This window comes from Arachis hypogaea, chromosome 16 (assembly GCF_003086295.3).
Source record: "Arachis hypogaea cultivar Tifrunner chromosome 16, arahy.Tifrunner.gnm2.J5K5, whole genome shotgun sequence".
NCBI lineage: Eukaryota > Viridiplantae > Streptophyta > Magnoliopsida > Fabales > Fabaceae > Arachis > Arachis hypogaea.
In genome coordinates, this window is record NC_092051.1 from 78468584 (window position 1) to 78483225 (window position 14642).

Genomic DNA, 14642 nt, shown 5'->3' on the forward strand with positions numbered 1-14642 from the left:
TAGTTTTGCACCTTCTATTCTGAAGAAAAGTATAGACAATTATACATTGCTAGAAAGCTCCAGAAATTAGCTTTCCGTAGCCGTTGACAATGCTCCATGTGGACTTCTGTAGCTCCAGAAAAGCTCTTCCAAGTGCAAGGAGGTCAGATTCGGACAGCATCTGCAGTGCTTTCTCTGTCTCTGAATCAGACTTTTGCTCTAGCTCCTCAATTTCAGCCAGAAAATACCTAAAATTGCATAAAAACACACAAACTCAAAGTAGAATTAAAAAATGTGAATTTAACACTAAAACCTAAGAAAACTTAATAAAAATTGAACAAAACATACTAAAAAGTATATGAAAATGATGCCAAAAAGCGTATAAAATATCCGCTCATCACGTACATAATTTAGGAGTAGGAGTAGTCTAAAGTAGAGAATTCTCTCTTAGGGTTTTACATAGATTTCATTGTAGCATTTTATAGTTTAAGTTTTGAGCTTCGACTTTGTTCATCTTTATTGTAAGTACTCTTTAATTTCCTCTTTAATTTTACTACTCTTACTACATAGTTGTGGTTATGACGATGATAGGATTCCTAAATTCTCATTCGCAAGTCAAGGATCTTTTATGCATATCTTAGCATTTCACTAGTTTTGACCTTGTTTCTTTCAAATTGCATTAATTGCCTTTTTGATCATTTCTTAGTTCTTTTATTCCTTAATTCTTTTAATCTTTTCGTTCTTTGATTACAAAAAACCCTTTTTCCTTACAACCGAAAATGTGACATCTTAATTGCATTCCTAGGGAGAATGACCCGAGGTTGAATTACTCTCGGTTATATTTTGTATTTGAAAAACTAAACTTTGGTTGATTGGGAGTTGGTTGCCGGTTTGGCCTATACTTGCAACGAAAATTATTATTTTAATTTGAAAAATCCAAACCGGTGAAAATCCCAACTCATCTAGTTTTTAGTGCCATTTTCGGGGATGCAATTGGTGTCATGTTTTTGGTTGTTGTGAATATGTCAATACTGTAATCTTACTTTTTGGTTATTTGGTTATTTTTGTTAACACTTAGGTGTTTGTTTTCTTGTTTTATTGATGTCTTTTGCTTTTATTTTCTACTTTCTTGATGAGTTATCACCCGTGTTGGTTGGAGCTTGGTTGTGTGATGCACTACTATTTTGCGGTACATTTTGTACATAATTTAGGTGGATTTTATCCATTTTTTCCATATTTATTCAATGAAATAGCATGGTTTCATAATTTTCTCCTAAATTGTGTTTAAGTGTAAGAACATGCTTTTTAGGCCCTTAAATTACTAATTTTGATTCACCTTTGATTCCACTAGATGCCTTGATGTGTTTGTTAGTGATTTTAGGATGAAAACGCTAGGAATGGATCAAAGGAGTGAAGAGAAAACCATGCAAAGTGGAGAAATTATGGAAAATCAAGGATTTGGGATGCACTCATCGACGGGCACGCGCACGCGTGAATTTGAAGTTGCAAGGCGACGCGTACGCATACATGACGCGCACGCGTGGAAAGCGAAATTGCCAAGCGACGCGTACGTGTGACCCACGCATACGCGTCGATGCTCGTACGTGACTTCTTTAGTGAAATCGTGCCTAGCGATTTCAGAGGGTTCCAAGGTCAGTTTTAAGTGGAATTCTGGCGGGAAAAGACATAAAGGACCAAGGGTTGAAGGGGATGGAACTTTTCACATTTGGAGATATTTTTTAGGTAGTTTCTAGAGAGAGAAGCTCTCTCTTCTCTCTAGAATTAGGATTAGGATTAGGTTTAATTCCTCTCTAGATCTAGGTTTAATTTCTTACTTTTATCTTGTTTCCATTTCAATTTCTTGTTGTCACATCTTTGCTCTCTTAGTTTTCTTGCCAATTTCCCTTTGATGTCTCTTTTATGTTGATACACTATTGTTGGATTTGGATCTCATCTTAATGCAATTCATGTTTTATATTCCATTGTTGTTTAATTGAGTGGTTGTTATTGTTTCCTCATAATTGGATAGTTATAGATTTACTTTTTTTGTAATTCTATCTTGCTTTGCTTTTATGCCTTCCAAGTGTTTGATAAAATGCTTGGTTGGATATTAGAGTAGAACTTTCTCCTCTTGGCTTGGGTTTAGTAATTAGAAACTCTTGAGTTATCAAACTCTTTTGTTGATTGATAATTAAAAGTTGTTAGTTGATTTAAATTCCACTAACTCTAGTCTTTCTTTAAGAGTTGACTAGGACTTGAGGAAGCAAATTGATTATTTCCATTTGACTTTCCTTCATAGTTAGAGGTTGACTAAGTGGAGCAATAGACAATTGTTGCCACAATTGAGGATGATAATGAGGATAGGACTTCTAATTCTCGTTCCTTGCCAAGAGCTTGCTTCGTTATTAGTTTACTTTTCTTGCAATTTGTCTTTCATGTTTCTTATCCAAAACCCCAAAGATATACAATCCATAACCAATAGCAAGAACACTTCCCTGCAATTCCTTTGAGAGACGACCCGAGGTTTGAATACTTCGGTTATTTTTATTGGAGTTTGTTACTTGTGATAACCAAATTTCTGTATGAGAGGATTCTTTGTTGGTTTAGAGACTATACTTGCAATGAGGTTTCATTTGTGAAATTCTATACCATCAAAAATCTCTTCATCATTGTGATTGTGATGTAGGGTTGATGACTTCAAATTGCAATTGCATCATGGAATGGGAGAATCAAATGAGGAAGGAGCAACCTCCTCCATAATACAACGAGCCAAACCCTCCCCTATGTGCATACTAAACCCAAAGGTATGAACGGTACCCCTTGCACAACCCTTAAACACCAAACCTTCAAGCACCACACTATCCACCTCCATGGAATTAAAATGCTTATACACCTTACCACCAACCATATGAACCATTGCCTTCTTACACACCATCGCCTCCTTACAGACCACCTCGATACCCTTACCCACATGGCACACATTCCAACTATACAATTTATCTCCCAACCATTGAACCTTATTTTTCACCTAAATGTGAAGTTCTCCAACCATGACCCCAAGAACAACAAGATCTTCAAGCTTTTCTACAAGAACAAGGAGAATTCCGAAAGAAGCAAGGGGAGTTCATGGCTACCATAGCCGAAGCGGTGAACCGTTTGGCCTTACTACGCTCAAGCAATCAAGACATCTCCCTTGAGAAATGTGGAGGATTAACTAAGGAGTGTAGAGAGGAGGAGAACATGGAGGCTAAAATAGAAGAAGTGGAGTTAAGGCTTGAGTCACAAGAGGAGGAAGGAAGAACAATTGAATCGGAAGAGGTAAATGGAGAATTGAGGAAATTTTATCAAGAAGTGGATTCCATCATCCATGATTTTTTGTCCACCTTGGTCAATCCCCTTGATAAGCGGATATTTTATACGCTTTTTGACATCATTTTCATATAGTTTTTAGTAGTTTTTATTTAGTTTTTATTGAGTGATTATAGGTTTTTGTGTTAAATTCACATTTTTTAGATTCTACTACGAGTTTTTGTATTTTTAGGCTATTTCAGGTATTTTTTGGCTGAAATTGAGGAGCTCGAGCAGAAGTCTGATTCAGAAACAGAGAAAGCACTGCAGATGCTGTCTATATCTGACCTGCTTGCATTCAGAAGGGCTTTTCTGGAGCTACAAAAGTCCAAATGGAGTGATCTCAATGGATATGGAATGCTGACTTTCAGAGCTTTCCAAAAATATATAATAGTCCATACTTTGCTTCGGATTAGAATGCCCAAATCTGGTGTCCAATGCCAGCTTCCTGCCCCCTTCTAGGCGTCCAGCGCCCAAAGAGCAGAGCCCAGTGTCCAAAGGCCCAAAGAGGACCCCCTAGCTGGCATTCTATGCCCCAGAGACCTCATGGCTTGTGGATCTCATCAAAGCTCAGCCCAATGACTCACCAAGTGGGCCTCATAAGTTGATTTTAGCACTAAATAGACTGTTTTACCTTTACTAGTCATTTGTTTAGTATTTAAGGGATTGGATTTATCTTAGTTAGAATCATCATCACTCCGATTCAGGAGAGCACCATATGTTTTTCCATTATTTTTATTTTCAGTATGAATTTTTAAACCTCCTAGGTCAAGGGGAGAAGCCCTGCTGAGTCCTATGAATTAATAAAATTATTATTTCTTCTTCTTCGATCTGTGTCTCATCTATCTCTAAGATGTATATTCCGATCTTCATCGTGATGAATAGGACGATCTGACAAATTGGCTCTGTTCATAACATTAAGACGAACGTGCCTGACAAACACCTGTATCTACTTGGGTTCGTGTGAATACTTGGCCGAAAAGCACGAACCAACAACTATGTTTACACATCTCTCAGAAGGTTAATCCACAATTTCATTGGAAACTTCTTGAGACACCTGTTCAACCGATCTCCAGGGAGATTAGGGTCTCCGTGGTATAGGCTAGAATCAATAGAAGCAGCGTTCTCTGATCCAAAAGATTCGACCTTGTCTGTGGCGCTTTGAGTAGGATCACCAAGATAATGATTTGCTAAGAGCTTCACCCTCGGTTAGATTGAATGACCACGGGCTTTAATCACTTATAGCCTGCCATAGAAGAAGATCATTCATAAGCAAAGAAGACAGTAATACCAGAGTTACTTTAGAAAGACAAAGCAACTCCAACTCTCAATCTAATTCTATCACTTATTCCTATTATTTTATCCAAGCATTTATGACATATAATTATTCAAAGTTTTTCCAACATAAAACCTTCTGATTCCTCCTGACTAAGACCTGCAAGACAACCATAAGCTTTCTTTAAGCCACAATCCTCGTGGGATCAACCCTGACTCGCTCAGGTATTATTTGGACGATCCAGTGCACTTGCTGGTACTGCTGCTGTTGTACGAAATAGTGTGGGTTTTGCGTACATGTGCACCAAGTTTTTGGTGCCGTTGCCGGGGATTATTGAGTTTGGACAAACTGCCGGATTATTTTGCTCCTTAGATCAGGTAAGTTTATTTTACATTATTTTAATTGAGTCTTTAATTTTTGTTTTCTTCTACCTTAAATTTTCAAAAATTTTAAAACTTTTTTTTAAATGTTTATCTTTTCTCTGTTTGAGTCTTTGTTTGTGTTCTTGGTTTGAGTCTTTTAGTCTTTTACTTTTATTTTCTTCTTCTTCAAATTTTCAAAATTTCAAAACCTTTTTCAAAAATATTTTTCTTTTCTTTGTTTAATGCTTGCATTTTTTGAATGTGTCTATGTTCTTGGTAATTTCATGTTCTTTGAGTCTTTATTTCTAAAAATTTTTCATAAATAAATTTTCTTAGTTTAATCTTGCGTCAAGCCTTTAAGTTTGGTGTTTTCTTTTTATTTTTCTTGCAAGTTTTGAAAATTTGGTCTTAGTTTTCTAAAAATTTTAAGTTTAGTGTTCTTTTTCATGTTCTTGAGTTCTTTGAGTCTTTAAATTTTGTTCTTTGTGTTCTTGTTCATCTTCAAAGTGTTCTTGAGTCTTGCATGTATCTTGATCTTAAAATTTTTAAGTTTGGTATCTCTTGGTGTTTCCCTCCAAAAATTTTCGAAAAACAAGGGTGCTAGATCTAAAAATTTTAAGTCTTGTGTCTTTTTTGTGTTTTTCTCTTTTATCATAAAATTCAAAAATAAAAAAAATCTTTTCTTATCTTTTTAATATAATTTTCGAATTTTTTTTATAAAATTTAGATTTTGATTTTAAAATTTTATCTTATCTTAGTTGTCAAGTTTTCAAAAATCAAAATTTTCAAAAGTAAAAATCATATCTTTTTCAAAAAAATCCTATCTTTTTCAAAATCATATTATATCATTTTCAAAATTCAAAAATCTCGTCTTATCTTTTTCAAATTTCAATTTTTTTTAAAAAAAATTAAATCTTTTTCAAAATCAATTTACTAATCTTATCTTTTCTAACTTTTAATTTTTAAATCATATCTTTTAAAATCTTATCTTTTTGTAATTTTAAATTTTAATTTTAAACCTTTTCTTATCTTATCTTTTATTTTTATTTTTATCTTTTCTTAATTAATATCTTATCTTCTCTCTCTTATTTTTCAAAACCTCCTAACTAACTCTTCTCCTCCTTAATTTTCGAAAATATCTCTCTTCTTTTCTCTCATCTTTTTCAAAACCTCCTAACTAACTCTTATATTCTTAATTTTTGAAAATTACTTCCCCTCTTCTCTCTCTTCTTTTTCAAAACCTCCTAACTAACTCTTCTATTCTTAATTTTCGAAAATATCTCTCCTTCTTCTCTCTCGTCTTTTTCAAAACCACCTAACTAACTCTCTTCTCTCTCTATTTTCGAAAATTCCTTCTCTTCTCTCCCTTCTATTTTTCTAAAATTTTAACATTTAAATTTTAAAATCTTTTCAAATTATTAACCATATTTTCGAAAAGTAATTAAATAAATAAAATAAAAAAATATTTTAATTGTTATTTTCTTTTTCTATTTATACCTCTTCTCTTCTCATCCCTATTCATTCAACTCTACTCCCTTCTCTAGCTCTAGCTCAACTTCTTTATCTGCATTCCTTTCTTCTTCACATCTCACTTGGAGCTTCTTGCCAATTGGCACAGAAATCTCTCTTGTGATTCCCTTTCCATCTTTACTTCTTTTTATTTACTCTTATTCATTATTTCCAAGGTAATTTTTTTCTCTACTTATTTTTTTTATTTTTGTTCTTAATTTTTATCTTCTTCTTCTTTCTTTACTTCTGACTTTAAGGAGGAGCTTTTTGCCAACTGGCACAAAAGAAGCTTTCTTCTTTTCCATCTTGCTTTTTTTTGGCTTCTTGTTTATGATCAGGAACAGGGATAAAGAACCCCTCTTCACTCCTGATCCTGAACCTGAAAAGACTCTAAGGAGGCATTACAACTAGCTAAAGCATAACACTCCAGAAAGAGACCTTTCAAAAAGTTTTGAACAAGAATTGGAGGACATGGCCAAACTACAAGAGGAGATCAGAAAGGTCCTTGGTGACTTTACCATGACTACCTCTAAGTTTTATGGCAGAAGCATTATTGTACTTGCCATTGGAGCTAACAATTTTGAGCTTAAGCCTCAGTTAGTCTCTCTTCTGCAGATTCACATCAGATCTTGGTAGAATTATTACAGATCTGTGATACTGTAAAGACTAATGGAGTTAATCCTGAAGTCTACAAGCTGATGCTTTTCCCTTTTTCTCTAAGAGATAGAGCTAAGTTCTGGCTGGATGCCTAGCTTAGAGAGAGTCTTGACTCTTGGGAAAAGCTTGTAAATGCTTTTCTGGCCAAGTTCTTTCCTCCTCAAATGATGAGCAAGATTAGAGTGGAAGTTCAAACCTTCAGACAAAGAGAAGGTGAATCCCTTTATAAAGCCTGGGAAAGATACAAGCAACTGATCAAGAGATATCCTCCTGACATGCTCTCAGAATGGTCCCTCATAGGCGTGTTCTATGATAGCTCTGCAGGTGGATCCCTCCACTTGAAGAAAACACCTGCAAAAGCTAGTGAACTCATTGAGATGGTTGCAAACAACCAATTCATGTACACCTCTGAGAGGAATCCTATAAACAATAGAATCGCTCAGAAGAAAGGAGTTCATGAAGTTGAGACTCTGAATGCCATCCTGGCTCAGAATAAGATCTTGACCTAACAGGTCAACATGATCTCTCAACATCTCACTGGGATGCAAACTGCCGTTGGCAGTGCTCTGGAAGCTTCTCTTGAAGAAGAAGCCTATGATCCTGATCAATCCAATATGGAGGAGGTTAATTACATGGGAGAAACCTATGGAAACACTTACAACCCTTCTTGGAGGAATCATCCTAACCTCTCATGGAAGGATCAACAGAAACCTCAGCAAGGTTTCAATCAAGGTGGTAGAAACCAGAATAGGTTCAACAACAGACTACCATTCCCATCTTCTCAAGGGAATATGGAGACTTCTAAGCAGAGCCTTTCTGACTTAGCCATTCTAGTCTCTAGTCTCACTAAGACCACCCACAGTTTCATTAATAAAACAAGGTCCTCCATTAGAAATTTGGAGGTACAAGTTAGTCAACTGAGCAAAAGGATCCCTGAGATCCCTCCAGACACTCTTCCCAGTAATACTGAGGTTAATCCTAGAGAAGAGTGCAAGGCCATAACCATGGAGGTTGAGGCCAAATTGGAGGAGAATGGGAAGGCATTGAACGCCAATGAAGAAGCCTTCGCTGGGCGTTCAACTCCCACCAGCCCAGGGAAGCTGGCGTTGAACGCCAGCAAGGACATCTCTGCTGGGCATTCAACACCTAAAATGCTAGAGGGACTGGCATTTAACGCCAGTCAGGGTGAACAGCAAGGGCGTTCAACGCCTAATAAGCTAATAGAGTTAGCGTTGAATGCCAACCAAAGCACATCCTCTGAGTGCCTAAATCCCACTCAAGAACCCTCTAACCCAGAACCAAAGGAAACCATAAAGACAATTGAGGTTCCTTTGAATGCACTTCTGCAGTGCATAAGTTTTGATGACTACTCATCCTCAAGTGAGGATGAAGACACTAGGGAAGAGCAAGTTGCTCGTTTCCTAGGAGCTCTAATGAAGCTGAATGCCAAGCTATTTGGTACAAGGCCTCTGGAGGAAGAAGCTCCACTGCTTACCGAAGAACTCCATGCTTTGGTTCAGTAAGAGCTACCTCGGAAGCTTTCAGATCCTGGACGCTTTCTGATTCCTTGTACCATAGGCACTATGACCTTTGAAAAGGCTCTATGTGACCTAGGGTCAAGCATCAACCTCATGCCACTTTTAGTAATGGAGAAGTTGGGAATCATTGAGGTGAAATCTGCAAGCATCTTACTAGAGATAGCAGATAAGACATTGAAGAAGCTATATGGCTTAGTGGAGGATGTCTTGGTTAAGGTTGAAAACCACTACATTCCTACAAACTTTATTGTCTTTGACATTAGAGATGATGAGGATGACTGTGTCATCCTTCTTAGCTACTACAAAAGCTTTGATTAATGTAGCTAAAGGAGAAATGGTTTTCCAATTAGGAGAGGACTACATCTTATTCAAAATGTCCAATCCTAATTTTCCCTCTAATAAGAAAGAGACAACTATGCAACACCTAGTGAGCCAACCCTCTCTTTCTATGCAGAGCTCTGCAGAGCCCCCAGACATCAATTCTAAGTTTGGTGTTGGGCAGCCCTCAACAAGCTCTAAGCACAAAGGTACTAAAAAGAAAGTGCCTAAAGGCTGGAGGGACAAGAAAGTCCCAACTATAGGCTTCTCACCTGGCATGAGAGTTGTCTTCACTAAGAATCCAGTCCTACCACATACAGTGAATTGTGTCATATCTCTAGAGCATGCAGAGCTTATTCATGAGAGGACAGTAAGAAAATTAACTGTTAGGGGTGAAAATATGAGCCCTCACTCACCTCCTTAAGGAGCTGAAGGTCAAGCTAGTGACTTTAAAAGAACGCTTGTTGGGAGGCAACCCAACTTTACTCAACCATTTTTTCTCTTTTTGTTTTTCCTTTCAGTTGCAAGAGTCATGATCATGTGCATCGGTCAAGAGACAGATTTCACAGCAGTGAAAATAGAACACTTCAAGTGGAGTGTTACAGTTGAACACCAGCGAGGAAGTCCTCACTGGGCGCTCAACACCCCAAGAGGGAAGCATTGCTGGCATTGAACACTAGCCAGGGAGTAGCCCCTGGGCGTTCAAATGCAAATGCAGAGAAGCAGGGAATCTGGAATTCCCTAGCCTCTCAGGACCAAGAGGTCCCACAGAAGCTCCACCTACCCCACCTTCTTCCTCCCCATTGATCATATTTGTTCGAGGACGAGCAAAACTCTTAAGTTTGGTATTGCAAAAGCTCTGCTTTGTGACTTCTACCACTTTTAAGTATAGAAGAAGAGCATTGAACAAACTAGAAAGCATGCACAAGAGCTTGTGCAGCTGCCTCAACAGAGATAAAGGAGTGACATTGAAGAAATCAAGCACTACATTGGATCCTCAAGGGGGAGCACTGGCCACCATCATTTAGGTGGATTTGTTCTCTTTTACTCTTTTTCTATCATTTAGGTGGATTTTTCTATTTTTCTATTGAAGAAATCAAGCACTACATTGGATCCTCAAGTTGTAAAATGTTCCATATATCTCTCACCTTGCTTAAATAAAATTTTTTTATTTGAAAAGAATTGAGAGATGCATGAATTTCAAGTTTAAAATAAGACTAGTTAATTAGTTTGATGTGGTGTCATTTGCTTTTATTTTCTGAATGTATGATTAAACAGTGTATATTTGAAGTTGTAATTTTAGAATGTTGGCTCTTGAAAGAATAAGGAAAAAGGAAAAATAGTTATTGATAATCTGAAAAATCTAAAAATTGATTCTTGAAGCAAGAAAAAGTAGCAAAAAGCAAAAGAAAAAAGCATGTTGCCAAAGAAAAAAATTATATGCATGCGAAAAAGAAAAAAAATTTAAGCAGAAAAATCTATTACTGCCCAAAAATGCAGGAAAAGGAGGTAGATTGAAAAAGCCAGTAACCCTATAAACTAAAAGGCAAGGGTAAAAGGACCCAAGGTTTTGAGGTTTTTTGGATAGGAGGGCCCAAAGGAATAAAGTCCTGGCCTAAGTGGCTAAATCAAGCTGTCCCTAACCATGTGCTTGTGGCGTAAAGGTGTCAAGTAAAAAGCTTGAGACTGAGCGGTTAAAGTCGTGGTCCAAAGCAAAAAGAGTGTGCTTAAGAATTCTGGACACCTCTATCTGGGGAATCTAGCAAAGATGGGTCACAATCTGAAAAGGTTCACCCAGTTAAAGTGTCTGTGGCATGAATATATCCGGTGGTAATACTGGAAAACAAAGTGCTTAGGGTCACGGCCAAGACTCAGAAAGCTGTGTTCAAGAATCAAAATAAGCTTAACTAGGAAAGTCAATAATATCATCTGGATTCTAAGTTCCTAAGGATGCCAACATCTCTGAGTTTCAATGGATAGTGAGATGCCAAAACTATTCAGAAATAAAAAGCTACTAAGTCCCGCTCATCTGATTTTAACTAGGCTTCATTTGAAACTTAGAAATTTATTGTATCTTAATTTTATTTTTATCTTATTTTGTTTTTAGTTGCTTGGGGATAAGCAACGGTTTAAGTTTGGTGTTGTGATAACCAGGTATTTTATACGCTTTTTGACATCATTTTCATATAGTTTTTAGTAGTTTTTATTTAGTTTTTAATGAGTTTTTATAGGTTTTAGTGTTAATTTCACATTTTTGGATTCTACTATGAGTTTTTATGTTTTTGGGCTATTTCAGGTATTTTCTGGCCGAAATTGAGGAGCTGGATCAAAAGTCTGATTCAGAGACAGAGAAAGCACTGCAGATGCTGTCCAGATCTGAACTGCTTGCATTCGGAAGAGCTTTTCTGGAGTTATAGAAGTCCTAATGCAGCGCTCTTAATGGTTTTGGAAAGATGATTTTCAAGGCTTTCCAAAAATATATAATAGTCAATACATTGCTTAGGATTAGAAGGGTCAAGCTGGCATCCAACACCAGCTTCCTGCCGCCTACCAGGTGTCCAGCGCCCGAAGAGCAGAGCCCAGCGTCCAAAGGCTCAAAGAGAATCCCCTAGCTGGCATTCCACGCCCTAGAGACCTCATGGCACGTGGATCTCATCAAAGCTTAGCCCAATCACTCACCAAGTGGGCCTCAGAAGTGGATTTTAGCACTAAATAGACTGTTTTACCATTACTAGTCATTTGTTTAGTATTTAAGGGATTGTATTCATGTTAGTTAGAATCATCATCACTCTCCAATTCAGGAGAGCACCATACACATTTTTTCATTGTTTCTATTTTCAGTATGAGTGTCTAAACCTCCTAGGTTGAGTGGAGGAGCCCTGCTGAGTCCTATTAATTAATAAAAGTACTATTTCTTCTTCTTCGATCCGTGTCTGATCTATCTCTAAAATGTATATTCCGATCTTCATCGTGATGAACAGGAAGATCTGACAAATTGGCTCTGCACATCACATTAAGACAAACATGCCTGACAAACACCCGCGTCTACTTGGGTTCGTGTGAATACTTGGCCGGAAAGCACGAACAAACAGCTATGTTTATACATCTCTCAGATGGTTAATCCATGATTTCATTAGGGACTTCTCAAGACACCAGTTCAGCCGATCTCCGGGGAGATTAGGGTCTCCGTGGTATAGGCTAGAATCCATAAAAGCAGTGTTCTCTGATCTGGAAGATTCCACTTTGTCTGTGGCGCTTTGAGTTGGATCGCCAAGAGAATGATTTGCTAAGAGCTTCACCCTCCGTCAGATTGAATGACCACGGGCAATGGCATTCAAGTTGTAGCAGAGGAGATCAAGGACCATTGGCGTGGCTTTGATCACTTACAGCTTGCCATAGAAGAAAATCATTCACAAGCAAAGAAGATAGTAGTACCAGAGTTACTTCAGAAAGACAAAGCAACTCCAACTCTCAATCTAATCCTATCACTTATTCCTATTATTTTATCCAAGCAATTATGACATATAATTATTCAAAGTTTATCCAACATAAAACCTTCTGATTCTGCCTGACTAAGACCTGCAAGACAACCATAAGCTTGCTTCAAGCCACAATCCTCGTGGGATTGACCCTGACTCGCTTAGGTATTACTTAGATGACCCAGTGCACTTGCTGGTACTGTTGCTGTTGTACGAAATAGTGTGGGTTTTGGATACACGCGCACCACCCCTCAATGATCTTGAAGAACCCTTCTTCTTTGAGTTGGAGAGAGATATGGAAGTAGACCTCACACAACCTCTTAAGCTTGGATTGAATGATAGTAGAGAAAACTTAGAGGAAGTTGGTGAGGAAGAGCTAGAAAAGGGTGGTGAGGAAGAGGTGGTCACCCAAGAAGCGAAAGCTTTCATGCAAGAATCCAATAGGGTGACTCCAATCCAAGGGTGAATTGAGTGGGTAACAATATCCTCAACGAGCTTCATAGGTCCACATAAATTTGCTATCTTGGAAACACATCACCAACTTAAGATCCTTCTTGGAGTGTTCAACAATGAAGGATTGGATGTTGGTTGCAAATGGAGTTCAAGGCATAAGAGGTGAAAGGTTTAATTAGGAGGAGTCCAACATTCAAGTGGGTGATTCAAAGGTGCTTGGGGAGGTTGTTCATCTAAGTGCAAGAGCAAGAATCAACAAGAGGATGATAGGGAAACTAAAGTATGGGATCCGGGCATATAATTCTACAACCGATAATCTTGGGTCCCAATTGCTTGCTTGAGGTTGCTTGAGAGCTTAATGTACTTTGTTTGGGATCCCGAAGGATTTTGGAAGAGCAAGCATGGTTGGCAACTCAAGGATGAGTGGAAGCACAAGCCTCTTTGATGTGAGCTTCAACCAAATGTCCATCTTAAGGACTTTAAACCAAAGTGCTAGGTGGGAGACACCCCACCATGGTAACATCCTTTTAACTCTTCTTTCTTTTAGCTTTTGCTTATTGAATTTTGTCTCTTTGATTAGCTTAGTTTGATTAGATTCTAGACTTAATTTAGTTGCATTTTATGTTTGATCATGTGTTTTTTTAAGAATGATATATTTTGGGCTTGAAAACCTTTGATTGATACCATGGGTGGTGCCTTAGAGGCATTAAAAATGTTGCAGAAACAGATCTTTGTGCGTACGCACAACCCTGTGCGTACGCACACTTTCCCTAGTTTTTTCCATCTATGCGTGCACACAGCTCTGTGCATACGCACACTTATTGTCACATGCTTTGTTCACAGTGCTCGCACACCCTGTGTGTTCGCACCCTAGCACATTTCCATTCTGTGCGTACGCACGTGTTTCTATGCACATGCGCACATGGTCCTTTTTCCCCTGTAAAAAAAAGTATTTTGTGCGTGTGTGTGTATGTACACTTCTTGACACACTTCCTGCCGGGAGCGCTTGCACACCTTGTGCATTCGCATCCCCTATGTTTTTCCTTTTTTGTGCGTACGCACAGGTCGCGTTCTGGGCGTTAATCAGGGAGGATGCCCTGTCGCACCTGCAGCTCCATTCCTCTTCTTCTTTGCTGCTGCGTCCCTCAAGTCCCACCCGCCCCCTTCTTCCGGTGACCCTGCCGCCGCTAACGGTGCCTCCACTGTGCCACCACTCCTCATCTCCCCTCTCTTTCTTTTCTTCTTCTTTCTTCTTCTTCTTCTCTCTTTCCTCTTCTTTGTTTTGTTTATTTGCTTGTTTAATTTTTATTTTTGTTATTGAACTTTGGTAATCTAGCTTTGGTTTTGTTTAATTAGTTGTTGTTGAATTGCAAGTGTTCAGTTTTTTATTTGTGGGTTGTTGATGCTTGAATTTTTGCTTGAATTGATGAATATGTGCACTGCACTCCATGTGTTTGACATATTGCCTGAATGAACTTCTTGTTTAATGCATGTGTTGTAGCTATCATATGTGTTGGACTATATCCTCTTTGGCATTCTAATCAAGAATTGTGCATTTTTGAATGATTGTGATATTATTTTGGATTAGAATTTCAATCATGTACTTGTTATTGCTTTGAGTTGCTAGCACCAATTTGATATGAAAATTGACATTTGTCTCTTATTTGGTGGGATTTTTTTGAACAAGTGCATATTGAATTTAGCGAATTGAATTGAATTGCTT